At 37.1% G+C, this 15,309-nt stretch overlaps 1 protein-coding gene across 1 annotated transcript in view; it reads right to left on the bottom strand.

Moving 5' to 3' along the window:
• The window catches only part of LOC131791927 (uncharacterized), a 38,398-nt gene extending 30,213 nt beyond the window's left edge, over positions 1 to 8,185 (bottom strand). The window contains exon 1 of the mRNA XM_066171847.1: positions 8,177 to 8,185. The gene's annotated coding sequence lies outside the window, so the exon portion shown is untranslated. The remainder of the gene's footprint in view (positions 1 to 8,176) is intronic.
• Positions 8,186 to 15,309: the final 7,124 nt, after the last annotated feature.

Below are 15,309 nucleotides of genomic sequence, written 5' to 3'. Positions count from 1 at the left end.
ACTCAAACATGTTAGTTGTGTGTACCTACCATTGTAGAGGTGTCTTTCACGAAAAATATTTTTTGGTGTGGCTGTTGTTCTTTGTTGATCTTTGTAACCAAAAAAAGCTGGTAAAGGCACTGAACTTCAATTTTTATGTACACAAGGCACCCTCCAAGGTGGAAGAATAGAAGACCATAGACTAATGTTTACCAGGCACTTACACTCACCACAATTATATATTCAAGCAACACTCTACATAAATAAAACTGATTACATGACGTCTTTAACCCTTTGCACCCTAACATCGGTATGCATATTCTCCATGCTGTTCTCTATACATTTCCTGATGTGCTGGCAAGGAGAATTTGTTTAACAATCAAGAGGTTCTTCACTTGATTATCATTTCCTTTATTCTCATGACCTTAATGCTTGATTTAGGGATGACATTGAAAGGAGAAATTAGATGTTAGTCACTCTCTGGAATTAAAGTGTTAATAACTGTACACATTTTATGTGCTCCTTGCATTTGTTGGCAACAATATTTAAGATTGTTATAAAAGCAAACAGATGAACAGAAGACAATGAAATGAGGGAAACTGTAAGCTTTACCCTATGGTAGAAGAAATGATCAAAGGAAACTTGAATTGTGCTAGCCAATTTCCTCTATTGCCCTTCATGTTTTTTTCCTATGAAATCTAAGTTAATATTATTCAAAAGCGCGATATTACCATTCCTCACGTACTGTCACCTAGTGTGGCATTTTTGTAAAGCGAGTGACACTCGAAAGCTTGAAAGACTACAAGAAAGAGGACTTAGAGCGGTTTTCAAGGATAATAATTCTAGTTATGAACAACTATTAGAGAAGGCAGATCTGCCAACACTACTAAATAGTCGCTTACAGGATCTGTGCATCCTTATGTATAAAGTAAAGCATAAACTGTGCCCTGCATATATAAGTAACATCTTTAAAGAACCAAATAGTAATTACAATCTGCGGCAAGCAGATTTCTCTATACCTAGGTATGAGACAGTCACCTATGGCAAGCACTCTATTAGATATTAAGGGCCTAGGCTATGGACAAAACTACCCAAGAGTATCAGGGACGTCACAACCCTAACGTCGTTTAAAAGCAAGATACGCCAACTCAATATAAGTGAACTTTTAGATGATGGCTGCGCAGGCTGTAGCCTTTGTTCATTTTGACTTCTGTGTATTTTTACTATAAATCTCTTAATGAGTTAACTATAGATATTTTACCTACTACTGTATATAGTTTTTTTTTTTAGTTTGTATATTCTCCCCTAATTGGTGTCCCCAAATTAGTAAGGGATTTGTTCCCTGGCTAGACGGTTTTTGACACTTTAATAAAGTTTCTATTCTATTCTATTCTATCAAATAAAATTTAATCAGTTGTAGGGTTTGCTTACAATGTGTCAAATGACCAGTGTGGACTTGAATCTTCTCAGATGTCAGCTCGTTTCAGCTTACTAATCTATACTATTTCAAAGCAATGTAAAGACGAAGACGGAGAACCACGAGTCGATCCTTTCAACAATCGTAAACAAAGTGTTTGAGCAATCAGCTTCAAGAGGTGTAATAATCAATAGCCGCATATCAGAAGTCTTCAGAAAGAAAGTATTCTGTCTTCAGAAAGCTGTCAAGAAAGCTAGTAATCGTGGCGGAAGGCAATTAAATGCACTTCTTAGCAAGTTGGAAATGGGCCCTCGGTATCGATTTAATACCATATCGATCTCAATATCATACAGTTTGTATCTTTCTTCCGTAGGTTCGCCTTTCTAGCGAGTATGTTGAGTATTCATTGCAAAATCGCTTTGTTTTTTTTATTTCCCTTTTTGGCCTGTCCGCCATTTTGAAAATTCGTAACGGAGAGCACGCGCATTACGTGGGGTTAGTGGTTGAGGCACCTGGAACCGAGAAAAACAAATGTTCGTCGCACTGGGGAAAGAGTTTGATATGTTACTTCTGTCTCTTGTACAAATGTTTCTCCTTTATGAGACGCACTCTCCTTTGTTGGCATCACTGCTTTAAGTTCAGTGGAAACGACAGACTGAGGAATCGAGATGGCGGTTTTGGAACGTGTTGCTGAACGCTTGTTAAGGTCAAGCTTTGTTGATTTCGGTACTGATACACTGTGATCATGTATGTATCTCTTATATTTCCTAATGTGGTATCCTTCTTTCATAAAAATGAGGGTAAAAGACGATTTGTAATCGCATTCAAAATTGTGATTGGCTTGTATTATTTCTCACCTTTGCCAGGAACACAACTCAAGTGGGTTTTGAGTCTTTGTTTCTTCGACGATTTTCGGCCACAAATCGTGCATTTTAGTACGATCGATTCTTTTCGATTATTTCTACATAGAGTGAGCTCAAATCATTATTTATATCACTTTCAGAGCATGGATCCAATGTATCCATCGTCCAGAGGCAGAGAACCGGTCGGAGAAGTCAAAATAAAGTTATGCGCTTCTCTTGCAAGCCAGCGGATTCACTGTACTAGCCAATGACAAGTCCTAAAAGATCCACGTGATCATTTTTTCGTGATTTTTACCAGTCAGTTTTGTCAACGTACAAATATATTTTTTGGTCTTACTACTGATGTTAAATACAATCGAAAGTGACGGTTTTCTGTGGAGATTGAAGACCTTGTTTCTAGCGCACAGCTGTTTTCAAACGAAGCATTCATCATTTTTAGAACCAGCATATTTACCTAACACGAGGATCCTTCTTTGCAAAAGTGCCGAATTCGTGTAACTATGTTGATGATACAAGATATACTGATTTCTATCAAGACTATGATTTCTAGTTTTTGCGTGAGCATGTATTTGAGTTATTTTCGTTTTCAATCAAACGCGTGGCAAGATGAGGGTGTGATGTTTTTTCTCTCACAAGTCTCACAATGAAGAAGTTGCGAGTTTTTTTATTTATCATTTACAAAAAAAGCAGGTCCTGCTTAAAAGTAAGTCTCTCTCATTAAAAACTACCAGAGTTTTACAGCGGATTTTAACAATCTTTGTTAATAGTAAGGAGCTGTCCACATGGCTAGAAATCGAAGACATCATGGCGGCTAAGCATGCGCATAAAAGACAAATTACGGAGTTTAAATATGGCGGCTGCATAAGGCTTTCTGTGGGAAAATTTTGAAAATCAGACACAGTAATTTTCTGGAAGCGTGTACTAAAAATGCCCTCGTCTGAAATGTATTAGAAGAGTGTCCAGATCACTCACCTCCGTTCTCAAACTCTTACGATTTCGCTTCGATCTGCCCCAGTCGAAGAAACTTTAAACCTTTTTGGTGCCCTAAGTGTCTTAAAATGGCTTATGTTGGTCAGCTAAAGCTTCTCCTGCAGCCACAACAAGGGTTGTTTTATCAATTGCCCACGTCTGTTCGATCTCTTCGAAAGCCGACCTTCTAATTGAAGGCTATTTGAAGTCATAAAAGTGTGAATCCACGCTGCCAAACGACTTCCAAAAGCCCAAAATATTTTTTTTTCTTATGGGTCTTGTTCCCAGTAGAGACGTTGACTCAAAAACTAAAAATTATAAGATCTGAAAACATATCAAAGAACTCTTCGATCGCCATTTTGTAAAAACATAGTAACCTAGCCTGTTATGGACAATACCGCTACAGGGCAGCTACTGAAGGCTCAAAGATTGACATAGATTGCAGCATTGGCGCGAAAATAATTTGACTTGAAAAACAAAATAGTAAGCTTCTTACTTGGACAAGATTTTAACAGCTTCTCAAGCAATATCTCGGATAGAAAATAATAAAGAAGTTATCAGCGCTGCAAAATGTCTGATATTCCTCCATTTGATTCATTTTTAAAATGGAAGTTGGGGATTTATCTATCGAGCGCTTTTGTAAAAGGTAATTTCCGATATCTTTTGATGTTTGATTTTAGTGGGATGCGCAGACGCAGTAAGGTGAAACGCAGCTCGTGTTGCGTCCGCGACATCAGCCGCTGACTGACCTCGATTTCTAGCCATGACAGCTTCTCCAAATTTTCGCGGAGAGCAGGCGCTGGCGCACAGCTGTTTTCTAATGAGGCGCTTAATTTCTGGAACCAACAAGTCTACCTAAGAAGAGGATTCCTTCATTTAAATACTTTGAGACTGCTTGAAGTTGGAGTGACCGTTCTACTTTTAAAAAAAGGAAAAGCAGATCTTGCTCGTACAAGACTTTTCTAAAAACTGTCAAAAATGAATTCTAAAAATGTTTTTAGAATGAAATACTGCTAAAAGCAAGTTTTTCGAGGTTTTTGTAGAGCGCTTTTGTTATCACTTTTAATTTGCACCTTTTGTCTTTTACCTCGGGCGTAGCATCCAACGAAGGTGTGATTTTTTTTCATCGCTTTAAGATGTGGCGAAGAAGGGCTAACACTCGGAACGTCAGCTTTTTTACTCTTTACGGTGGCCAATTTACATTTTCAACTCAGTTGTTAACACTTAATTACCTGTTTTCAATTTTGTCTAGTATTTACAAAGCGCCTCAACGTTAAATTATCACGATAGGATTTCAATTGAGTTTTTTCCTTTTTGCTTTAGGAAATGTTGCACTTGTTTGTGGTTTTGAAAGTTAGTTCTCTAATTTAAAAAGGACTTTCATCAACCTGTCTCGTAATTTTAGTTTGAAAACTTGCTCTGGCCTCGAGCAAGCCTTTGAGCAAATACTGACGATTCGTGTCGGAATTTACTATGAATATTTATACAGCTCCACCTTGCACGAAAGCCACGATGACCATAATTCACGGACGTCAAGAAAACGCAATACAAACGATCTGCTCAAACCTCAAGGGCTTCAGAGCTACAATACAAATTTAAGTTGACAATGAGGACAAGCAGATTAAACAAAATGCGATGTAAATTTACGCTGATATGCCAAATAATTAAAATTTTTTGATAAATATTTTTAACATGACAGTTTTTAATGAGTCGTCAACATTACAGTTCAAATAAATTTATGGAGCTGCAAATATGACTATTTTTTTTCGCCATACACACTATCTTGAAATTTGCTTAGGTCCTTTTCATATTACTCATAGTTTATTGAATTGTCGTCTGTCTTGTCTCACGCAACGTTAAATCAACTCGTAATAATGGCTCGAAATTATTTGAAAAGTTGCTATTCTTGTAAAATCGTTAATTTTTCTTCCTACGGCTTTGTCACCACAAGTTAGACAAAAAGCACAACGTTTTCCGTCCTTATGATAAAATCATCCCGACAATTTGTGCACGATGAAACATTTAGCCGGCTTCACGCACTCCGTAGGAGTTTTAAAACATATTTTAGGCGCACTTTTACCAAAATAAACAATACATTTTCCCCCATTATTTAACATAGTAAATTTTTTTCAAGATGACAGACAAGACAGATACCAGAAGCTGTTTATGTCTTTCTATAAGACACTAAATGACTTCATTAATAAATTATCTCCTATATTTTTTCAGCTTGTCTAATTCTTTGGCGGAAGTTGCTCGAATTTTCAAGTTACACTTGAAATTGTTTAAGTTCTCATTAGGTGTGATATGCCACTGAAAAACAGCTCAGTAATTTCGAACTTCATTATTATTAAAGAATAAAACGTCTGAAAAATTGTGTAATTCACATTTCTAGTCATTAAGTCTCTATTGTTTCTATTGTTTAGATATGCAATTGTATTAGTCTTAATGCACGGATGGTTAAACAAACAATCTTTAGAACTTATGCATGGACGAACTTTTTTTAACAGTCGTTACCTATTTGTTTTGTATCTGAGGCGAAGAACTGAACATAAATTCAAGAAAAAGTTCCAGTTAAGTAGAGTGAAGTTGTTTCAAAAACAGCTTCAAGAGATGGGGTTTTGCCTAAGTTAAAGAGGCTTGCATTTTTCGGGGAACTTATTCAGCGTCGCTCTTAAGGCCCTGTTTACCTTTCGAGTTGTTATCAGATAGTTGTCTTTTAACTGTCGACTGGTCTCATTCGCGTTTTCAACGACGTAGAGAGTACTTTATTTAGGCAGGCGATAAATTAAATCGTGCTATTTTTTGCAATTACGTAGAGACCAAACTGTTCGAGTAAAGCTCCTGTGGACTTATTTTCTATCGATTACGACTCATCTTTCGTTAAATGTGTTTCATTGGCGCCTTGAAACGAAGTAAGTACGTGCATATGTATAATATGGAATTAACAATCAAGGAAATGCAAGACTAGAAATAAAGAATATTGTGGTGAAACTTGTATGACTTCCTTTGCGAAAATTCTTCATCTTACACTTAACGAAGGGTAAATTAGGATTTCCCTGGTTTTTACTTAAGCATTCATGAAATAATCAGTTCGGGAAGTTAAACGCTGACAACCATAGCAATACTGCTTCCGATGAAGGAAAACAACTCAAGGCCACTCAGAAAGTGGCATTACATCGTCGTTTTATAATCGATAACAGAATCCTTGGAACCTTTTAGCCATCACGGAAACATTACAGCATTTAGGTTTTTAAAATCATGTAGGAACATTAAGCAGCAGGCTCGTAGTACATCAAGGTGGTAAGACATCCAATAAGTTTTATTCGTGCCTTGAATTATGCATTGCCTCTATTTCATTTTTTACGGTCTTTTTAAGGACAGGAGTCTATAAGGAAACGGTTGCTAAATCCTTTTTTCCTTATAACTCTACTTTAGGTGTGCTGTCTTGTAAAAAAAAAAAAAAAGAAAAAAAAAAAAGAAATTATAATTTCCGCGTAACTTAACCAGCCCAGGGAAAATGGAGGAAAATTAATACTGCCTTCATTTGCGGATTTTTGCCTATCTGATGACAGGAATTTAGGATAATTTTATGTCTCAATTCCGTGCTCAGATATTTCTCATGATTTCAGCTGAGATAAAGGAGGTTAACACATAAAATGCTTGGGACAAGACAATTTGAGTAAAGTTTTTAATTGTTTTTGTTGATGTCGCTGTTATCGCTGTTATATTTTAAATTCCTAACTTTTTGTATAAAAAGGCCCTAGATAAATAGCTCCAGCCCTCTCCCTCCCAAAAACGGTAAAAAAATTTAAAACAAAAAAGTTGAAACAAGAACAAAAATTGGTAGCATAGAGCATCACTTGTCTTTTGTAGAGAGCATTTTCGATATTATTTTAGGGGAGAGAACAAAAGCCATTAATAAAAGCTAAACGCAAATTTTTCTCAAGTTCCTTTTCTATTTCATGATCGATAAGTCATAAAAAAAACTTAATTCTTCTTTATAAACCTTTTTTCTCTTTCTTCATTATACAAGTCCTTGAAAATTCAGATTTTTCCTACTTGAGTTTACACGATCGCCTTTGGTTATTTAGACCGATTATCATAGAAAGAGGAAATTTATGCTAATTTCAATTGAGACAAGCCATCTTTTTTCTGGCATCACGCAACAGATTCATACATGGGGTGATGTATGAATAAATTCAGTATACATTGGACAATTCGAATTTTTCCAGGAAATAGTAAACTTAGATTAAAAAATGTCAAACTCTATATTTCCCAAACCAGAAATATCGAAATAATCGGCAATTTAACGGTCGACAGATGCCGCCTGCTATTGAGGTGAGTACCTTTAAACTAATCATTGAACATGTTTGTGCCAATAACTTTCTCTTAGACTTGCACAATACGCGATTTTAACTTTTGATAGATAAGCTATGTTTATGAACGAATATACAACAAAAAATTGCAACTATTCTTTACCATATGTCAGTACTGTTCTCTTGTAAAAATATTTTTTCAGATATGATTGAGAGCGGTTAAAATGTGCTTCCGTACGATGCAGAAAGATCAAATTTCGATTAATTCTTTTAGGTCCAATTGACGGCGAAAAACGCTAGGAAAAGCAGATACTTAGACGTTAAGTTGTACGTTTTTTTTGTTCCAAAAACTTTTGGATTAAAAACTCCCTATTATTTAACATAGTAAATGTTTTGTTCAAGAAAATAAAATTTAAGGATAATGATCTTGTTTCTTTAAAGTGATCTTGTTTCTTTCAAGCAGCTGAAGATGTTTTCAGTGTTTGTGATACCCACATTTGGAAACTCGGTAAATTTCATTTTCGTTATATTTCAACTACACAGAAATAGGAGTTAAGGCTGAATATCAAATCTTATCATGGGGTGAAAGTCAAACTCAAGTTTATCATGCATTAAGTACAGTCATCTCCTACCTTCCAAGATCCAACGTTCTTTGGTGCCCAACACTAGACTTATTTAGCCAAACGCGTTTTCTTTTATTAGTCTGGTAGCTATGGTTACGATAGAAACTGTTGGTTTCAAGCCAAGATGAAAATTAATATTATTAATTCCTTGAAAGTGTTGCACGTCACGTTAGGTGCAAGGGCATTATAATTATAGATCGTCTTTGGTAATTCATGTCAAACAAACGCAATGCAGGTGAATTTGAGAGAAGAAACGAGAGACTTTAATAAGAATTAAAGGCAAGTCCAGCGAAAATGGTTTTGAGACTCACACAAACATAGATAAAGAGGAAAATTTTGCACTTCGTACTCCTTAGCTCGATGAATTTTATTAAATTGATTACAGTGTGTATATAGTTCGTATAGTGTGATCGTCCGGGTGAGTGTAGTTCTGAAAAGAACTGTTGTTGGTGACTGACGTTTCGACAACCTGTGCGGAAGTCATCTTCAGAGTCAAGTGGAGAGTAGTTGTCAGTCGATGATGTTACAAATAGGTAATTTAGTGTTAACAACTGGGTTGAAAACGTAAATTAGCCACCGTAAAGGGTAAAAAAGCTCACGTTTCGAGCGTTAGCCCTTCGTCAGAGCGATTAGAGGAATTGTGGGTTGTGTGTGGATTTATATGTAGAAAGTGGAGCTACGCCATTGGTGGGAATATGGTGACGAGAAAACAGGAATAAATTAGTTGAATGAAAAGCGCTCGTTGATTCCGTGGGGATTAAGGGTGCCGATTTGGAATATAAATTTTTGTTCTAGTGTTTTACGGCTTTCCGAACTGCCTAGATGTAAGGAAAGGCCGCAAACTGCCATATACTGTTTAAAATGATAAGGAAGATTAAAGTGTCTAGCGACTGGTTTGGATGCGTCCTTGTCATTTCTTTCCACATCGCGAAGGTGTTCTCGGAATCGGTCACCCAGTCGTCTTCCTGTTTCGCCGATGTATAACTTATTGCAATAAGTGCAAGTTATGCAGTAAATAACATTGGCGGAGGTACACGTAAAGTGATCAATGATCTTAATGGATCTTTTGGGTCCTGATATTTTCTCTACGTTATGAATGAAAGGACAAGTTTTGCATCGTGAGCGAGCGCATTTAAAAGTTCCAGATTGGTGATTGGTTTGAAATGAACTCCTGACTAAAAAGTTGCCTATGTTTTTGTCACGTTTGAATGAAATAAGTGGGGGTTGCGAAAAGATAGTGCCAGTCTCTGAATCGTTTTGGAGTAATTTAAAATTTTTAAGAATGATAGATTTAACTGCGTGGTTGTGAGGGTGGAATGTAAGAGTAAATGGAATGCGGTCAGTGTTCTCCTTCTCGGCCGTTTGTAGTGCTGCCTGTCGATCGATTTGTTGGGCACGGTGGTAGCCCGCTTGAACGACAGAAACAGGATAGCCGCGTTTATCGAAAAACTGGCACATTGCCTCTGATTTTTCGGAAAAATCAGAGTCGTCACTACATAAACGACGAAGTCTGATTGGTCTGTTTAGCCGAGAAGTGATTGGCTGGAAGACTCGTGTAGAGTTTGTAAACAGTCATTGGTCGGTTTCGATCCGTCTGTTGTTGGTCGGTCTGTTTGTCGGTTTGTTCACGTCGTTAATGAGTCCATAATTTTCTGAAACGTGTTTCCTTGTATGATTCTTTATCTTATTTTCTACAATCAGTTTATAAAATAATATAAAGATAAAATAATAAAGATTTGAACGGCTGCCCATGCACTAGAAGTGATTATCAACATTGTCTGTGTGCGTACAGCGTTTAAAGTCTGGTTAAACAGGTGTTCTTAGGCAATATTGCCTGATGCGTTATAGTTAAACAAACCCCTTAGAGACTGGGGCTCCACGCTGTGGTAGACCAAGCACACACCAGGGTAGGTGAGATCCAGATATAGAAACTTCTTTCCTTAGTGTAGAGGCAGTAAAATCATTGTGTTTTCGCTAAAAAATTGGGCTGAAATGGCCGTGACCATAAGTTGCACTTGCTAGGCTTGAAATTTTGAGGACTATGTCACTCCAACCAATCTATTAATAAAGTTTTCATTGTGAGACATACGTTCTAGGGTTGTTTAGTGCGATTGTAAAGGAACTGTTTGCGTCCGTCTGCGATGACGGACGTTGGGTTATTTTTCCTTTCATCAAAATGCTCCATTCAAATCTCCTTTCTTCTTTTCTTCAAAAAACTTTTTCTTCATTAAAAACCTTGTTTCTGGCGCACAGCTGTTTTCAAACGAGGCGCTCATCGTTTTTAGAACCAGCATGTTTACCTGACACGAGGATCCTTCTTTGCAAAGGCGCCGAATTCGTGTAACTATGTTGATGATACAAGATATACTGATCAAAGCAATGATTTCTAGTTTTTGCGAGAGCATGTATTTGAGTTATTTTCGTTTTCAATCAAACGCGTGGCAAGATGAGGGTGTGATATTTTTTCTCTCACAAGTCTCACAATGAAGAAGTTGCGAGTTTTTTTATTTAGCTTTTGCAAAAAAAGCAGGTCCTGTTTAAAAGTAAGTCTCTCTCATTAAAAACTATCAGATTTTTACAGCGGATTTTAATAATCTTTGTTAAAAGTTAGGAGCTGTCAACAGCTTCTCCAAATTTTCGTAGAGGGCAGGCGCTGACGCACAGCTGTTTTCTAACGAAGCGCTTACTTTCTGGAACCAACAAGTCTACCTAAGAAGAGGATTCCTGTTTTACAAAAGCACAGAATTCTTGCAACGATGTTGATGACACAAGATTTACTGATCGAGGAATTTATCTCTAGTTTTTGAGAGGACATCTATTTTGAGTTATTCTCGTTTTCAGTCAAACGCGCGGCAAGACGAGAGTGTGATATTTTACTCACAAGTCTCACAATGGAGAAGTTACGAATTTTTTGTTTTTCGTTTGTTCTATATTCTCTTTCGGAGAAAAAAAAGCAGGTCTTGCTTGAGCTTACATAGTTTTACGACGGATTCAAACAGTCTTTATGAAAATTATAAAGCTATGAACAGTTTTCCCAAATATTCCCTTTGTAGAAAGCGAACGTTAGGACTTTATGTTTGTTCTCAATCAACCGAGGCGGCATTTAACGAATCAAGGGGTGTGATTTTTTTCGCGTGTTAAGTTTTTGCTGGGCTTATGCATTTACGCTACGGTAAGCAAATTATGGGAGGCGATTGCGCAGCGCTTTATGCAAACTCCTAAGAAAATAGGATAACTTTCGTAGCGCGAAATTGGATTGCCCTAAAATTTGGTAGATGAATCTGACAGCATCAGTGATGTGATTGAACAGACGTAACCTGTTGAGCAAAAAAAAAAAAAAGGAAGAAACTAGCAGAACATGACTATGCGAAAAAAATCTGACCTCCTGCTATCGCACAAAAAGATGAATAGGTATCAATTTGATGTCGGTTTGTGTAAACACAAAAAAATTGTGGGAGGAGATTATTCAGTTTTTCTTGCTTACGAAGCGCGAAATTTAAATATACTCGGATTGAACAGTCGAGTCGAATGGGGGAAATTGACGAGCGTGTGCGACTATTTCCACTCGCCATTGTTTTTTTAACTCCTTTCGTTGAATTGAAATACGGAAAGAGAAAGATACCCGTAAAACAACATGAATTAACGACGCACGAGGCTTCGGACGTTACCAGGTTTAAATCATACGCTAGAGGAAAGAGAATATGAACCTTTTTGTGCACATCAGGAACAAAATCTCATTCACGCAGCGCGAAATTTAAATACCCGCACATTAAACAATCGAGAAAATGACGATAGTCTTCTACATGATTCAACGGCGTGATAGGCTTCGGACGTTAATACCGGTTACACATGCTCTCAGCACTTTTGTATCGCACAGTGAGCCTCTAATTGAATATATCTTTCGCCAGTTTTAAGCAATGTAAAGGAAAAAACGGTGACATTTCTTTACTCCAGATACGAAAGCTAAAGTCGCCCCACCATCCACCCCACCGTGACTATTTGCATCCTAAAAAATCTACCATAATCACCCCCACGGGGAGGATTTGTCGTATCATCAGTTTTGCCGATGGTTTAAATCTGCCGCTCGTATGATAATCGGAAATTTGAAAAATCCCGCGTGTATTTTAAAGCTGTTTCCGCCATTGTTCCAAAGTAGCCATATACGGTCATTGTTAATCGTTAAACAAAGCCTGCTCAACTTTCAGCTGATCCGCTTTTCTTGATACGAACTTCTTTATGGGAGAGACCCTAAGAACGGAGTTGAACTCAGACTAACACAGAAGCATTAATACAATAAAAAAGCGCAACAGCTAATCATACGAGCTGGGATCTAAATGATAGAAGCTGTAACTGCACTTTTGCAGAATCTGTGACTGGAATTGACAACTCCGCGCCTTTATACAAACATGATCTTTAATACTCTACGACTGACGTTGGTTGAAACTAAAGAAAATAACAAACGGTTACACTAGTTACACTAGTTACACAATATACAACCTAAAAAAAATAACGAACAACAAGATTATAAAATACTTGTATTGTTACGGCCACAGAAACATTACTCAACTGCTCTTAGAGAAAAAAAAAAGGAAACGGTTATATTACATGATAAATCATGCAGGCAGCACAGAGCGACAGAAGGCGGCAACGAAATGACAAGAAAAGCGCTAATGAAATAATAAGTATAATTACAGAGTGAAAAGACTTATATAAATGGACTCCAAACACGCAAAGAGGAAAAGAGAGGAAAAAAAAAACCAACAAGATATGATAAACCTACTCAAGATCTGTTGTTTCCCATCCAGGTCCACAGACTGGTGATCGGAATTTGAGAGTTAGCAGTGAGGGGAACAACATGGCGTATGCAAATCCTAGGTCAGATGTATCTGTCTTTTACGCCAACTCAAGGAGTTTGGTTAACAAGATTAATCAGCTGGAACTAGAGATTGCTACCTATCAATATGATCTCATGGTATTTACGGAGACTCACTTGGACAGCTCTATTTTGGTTAGTGAACTCTTCCCTTCTATTTATACGGTTTTCAGGCGTGATCGTGTTCAAAATGGTCGACGCGGTGGCGGTATTTTGATAGCTGTACGCGATACGTTGCGTGCGTCTGTGAGAGAAGATGTTAATTTCGATTCGGAATTATTATTTGTCGATATTATATCCCCGGCGAATAGAAAAATTGTTGGATCTACAAACGGCTCTTGGTACTGTGCTTTCTTCATCACAAAACCCAGAAATGGTCCTTGTTGGCGACTTTGATATCATACACGACAATTTTCTATTCCAGCTGGTCAAAGACCCAACTCGCAACAGAAATATCTTAAACTTGGTATTCGTCACGTCTCTTGACCTAGTCTACGAATGAATATTGATTGAGATAATGGTAAACAGTTTTTAATTATCTGTATATAATGTTTTGGTCTTTTTATTCGGGGAATCTTTTGTATAGGGTTAACCTCTAGAATATCCCCTTTCGAGAGATACTTTTACAATTTTTCATTTTCCTTCTCTTGAATAAAGTATTGTAATTGTAATTGTGTAATTGTAACTGACACACTGTCAGTAAAACTATTACACATCATATTCGAGAGGGTTACGAGATGGAATATTCTTTTAGTGAAGGAACAAAAATTTCGTCGCGAATTCATCGAAAAAGCCCTAACTTATCGCAAAGTTTGAAATGAACTTTACAGAAATATTTAGTACCAGCAAAACAATAATATCAAGCATCTTATTTCATTTACTGGTTTAAGATTTGACCCTCACAGGTGTACATGAAACCATTGTTCCAATTCTTTTCGATCCTACTATTCTGTACAGCCAAATGGGTATTATACTCCGTATTCAGCACCACACAAATCACTTAACGCTGTAAAAAGGAACCAGAGAATTCGGGCCTAGACTCGTAGCATGCTAACATATTGACCAGAACCTCAAAATGGACGTAATGATCCTTCCCGACCCCTTCGAAAAACAAAACAAATACGCCAGTAAACGCAACAGAGAAAGGCGATGAAGAGTATAGACAACGCCGACTAAAAACTGATAATGCACAAAAAAGCACTATGACTTGACCCTTTGGCTCTAAAGATCTCAAAACCAATTCTCCCCACTTCCTGCCACACATTTCTTACAATTTCAGCTCTGGGAATTTGATATTAAATAAAACTATACCTGTCTCCTACGGTTAATATTTTTGTTTCCAGTGTGTTGATGTCGCTAAGAGGATTTATTTATTGGTCACAGGCTCTGGTGGATGGCTTAAGTACTCAAAAATTTTCTTTCTTTTAGCTAAACAACAACAATCTAGTGGATACATTATATCATAAATGGTGCATTCTTACACCGTCATAGCATGTAAATCAAATGGTGGAATAAGATCAAGTAAGCTAAAATTTTTCTTTTACTTTTCATAAGAACCTCTTGAGCCTGCTAATTACAAAAAGACCGTTACCCAGGTTAAAGTGCCTATGACACGAATTTTTTTTTTTGCGTAAATATTTAGCTTATCATATGTAAAAACCAATTCCGATAGAAGAAAAATTTCAAAAAGCCCAAAACACGGTTTTTCGAGCCATAAAGTGCTCTTATTTTGTCTTAAAAGTGTCCCGTGGAATGGTAACGAATTAGCGGGTGATAACGTAAGTAAACTGTGAAAACTCTCGGTTGACACTTACAAATCTCTCACATCTCTTGTAATTTTGTATCAGTCAGCATTGAAATACCCTTGAAATTATGACCGATAGCGATATATACCTACCTCCGGCAAGCTCTACCGAGAGTTGTGATACATCGTACTCAAGTAGCAAAGAAGACGGTTCAGCCCTACGAAGGAGAACCGCGTGCATCAAACGAAGATTTCGACGAAGACTGACTGACTCGATTATGCCATTCGTATACCAAATTCGTATTTTACATTTTCTTTCCACAGTACTTGCTTTTGATTGGTCATTTAGAAACTTTTTTTTATAAAAAGGCCGATAAAAATAGTCTAAAAGCAAACGGACTTCTTGTTATCTTGTTCCAAGTCTGTATTAAAGGAAATCTGTTGTTTAGGAATTACAAGTGGAACTTGAACCCTTCCACTCCCAAGATCTCATTAGTAATTCTCGTTGCTAATTGCCATATAAAT

The sequence above is a fragment of the Pocillopora verrucosa genome, chromosome 9 (assembly GCF_036669915.1).
Source record: "Pocillopora verrucosa isolate sample1 chromosome 9, ASM3666991v2, whole genome shotgun sequence".
Taxonomy (NCBI): Eukaryota; Metazoa; Cnidaria; class Anthozoa; order Scleractinia; family Pocilloporidae; genus Pocillopora; species Pocillopora verrucosa.
This window is presented reverse-complemented; position numbering and strand designations above follow the sequence as displayed.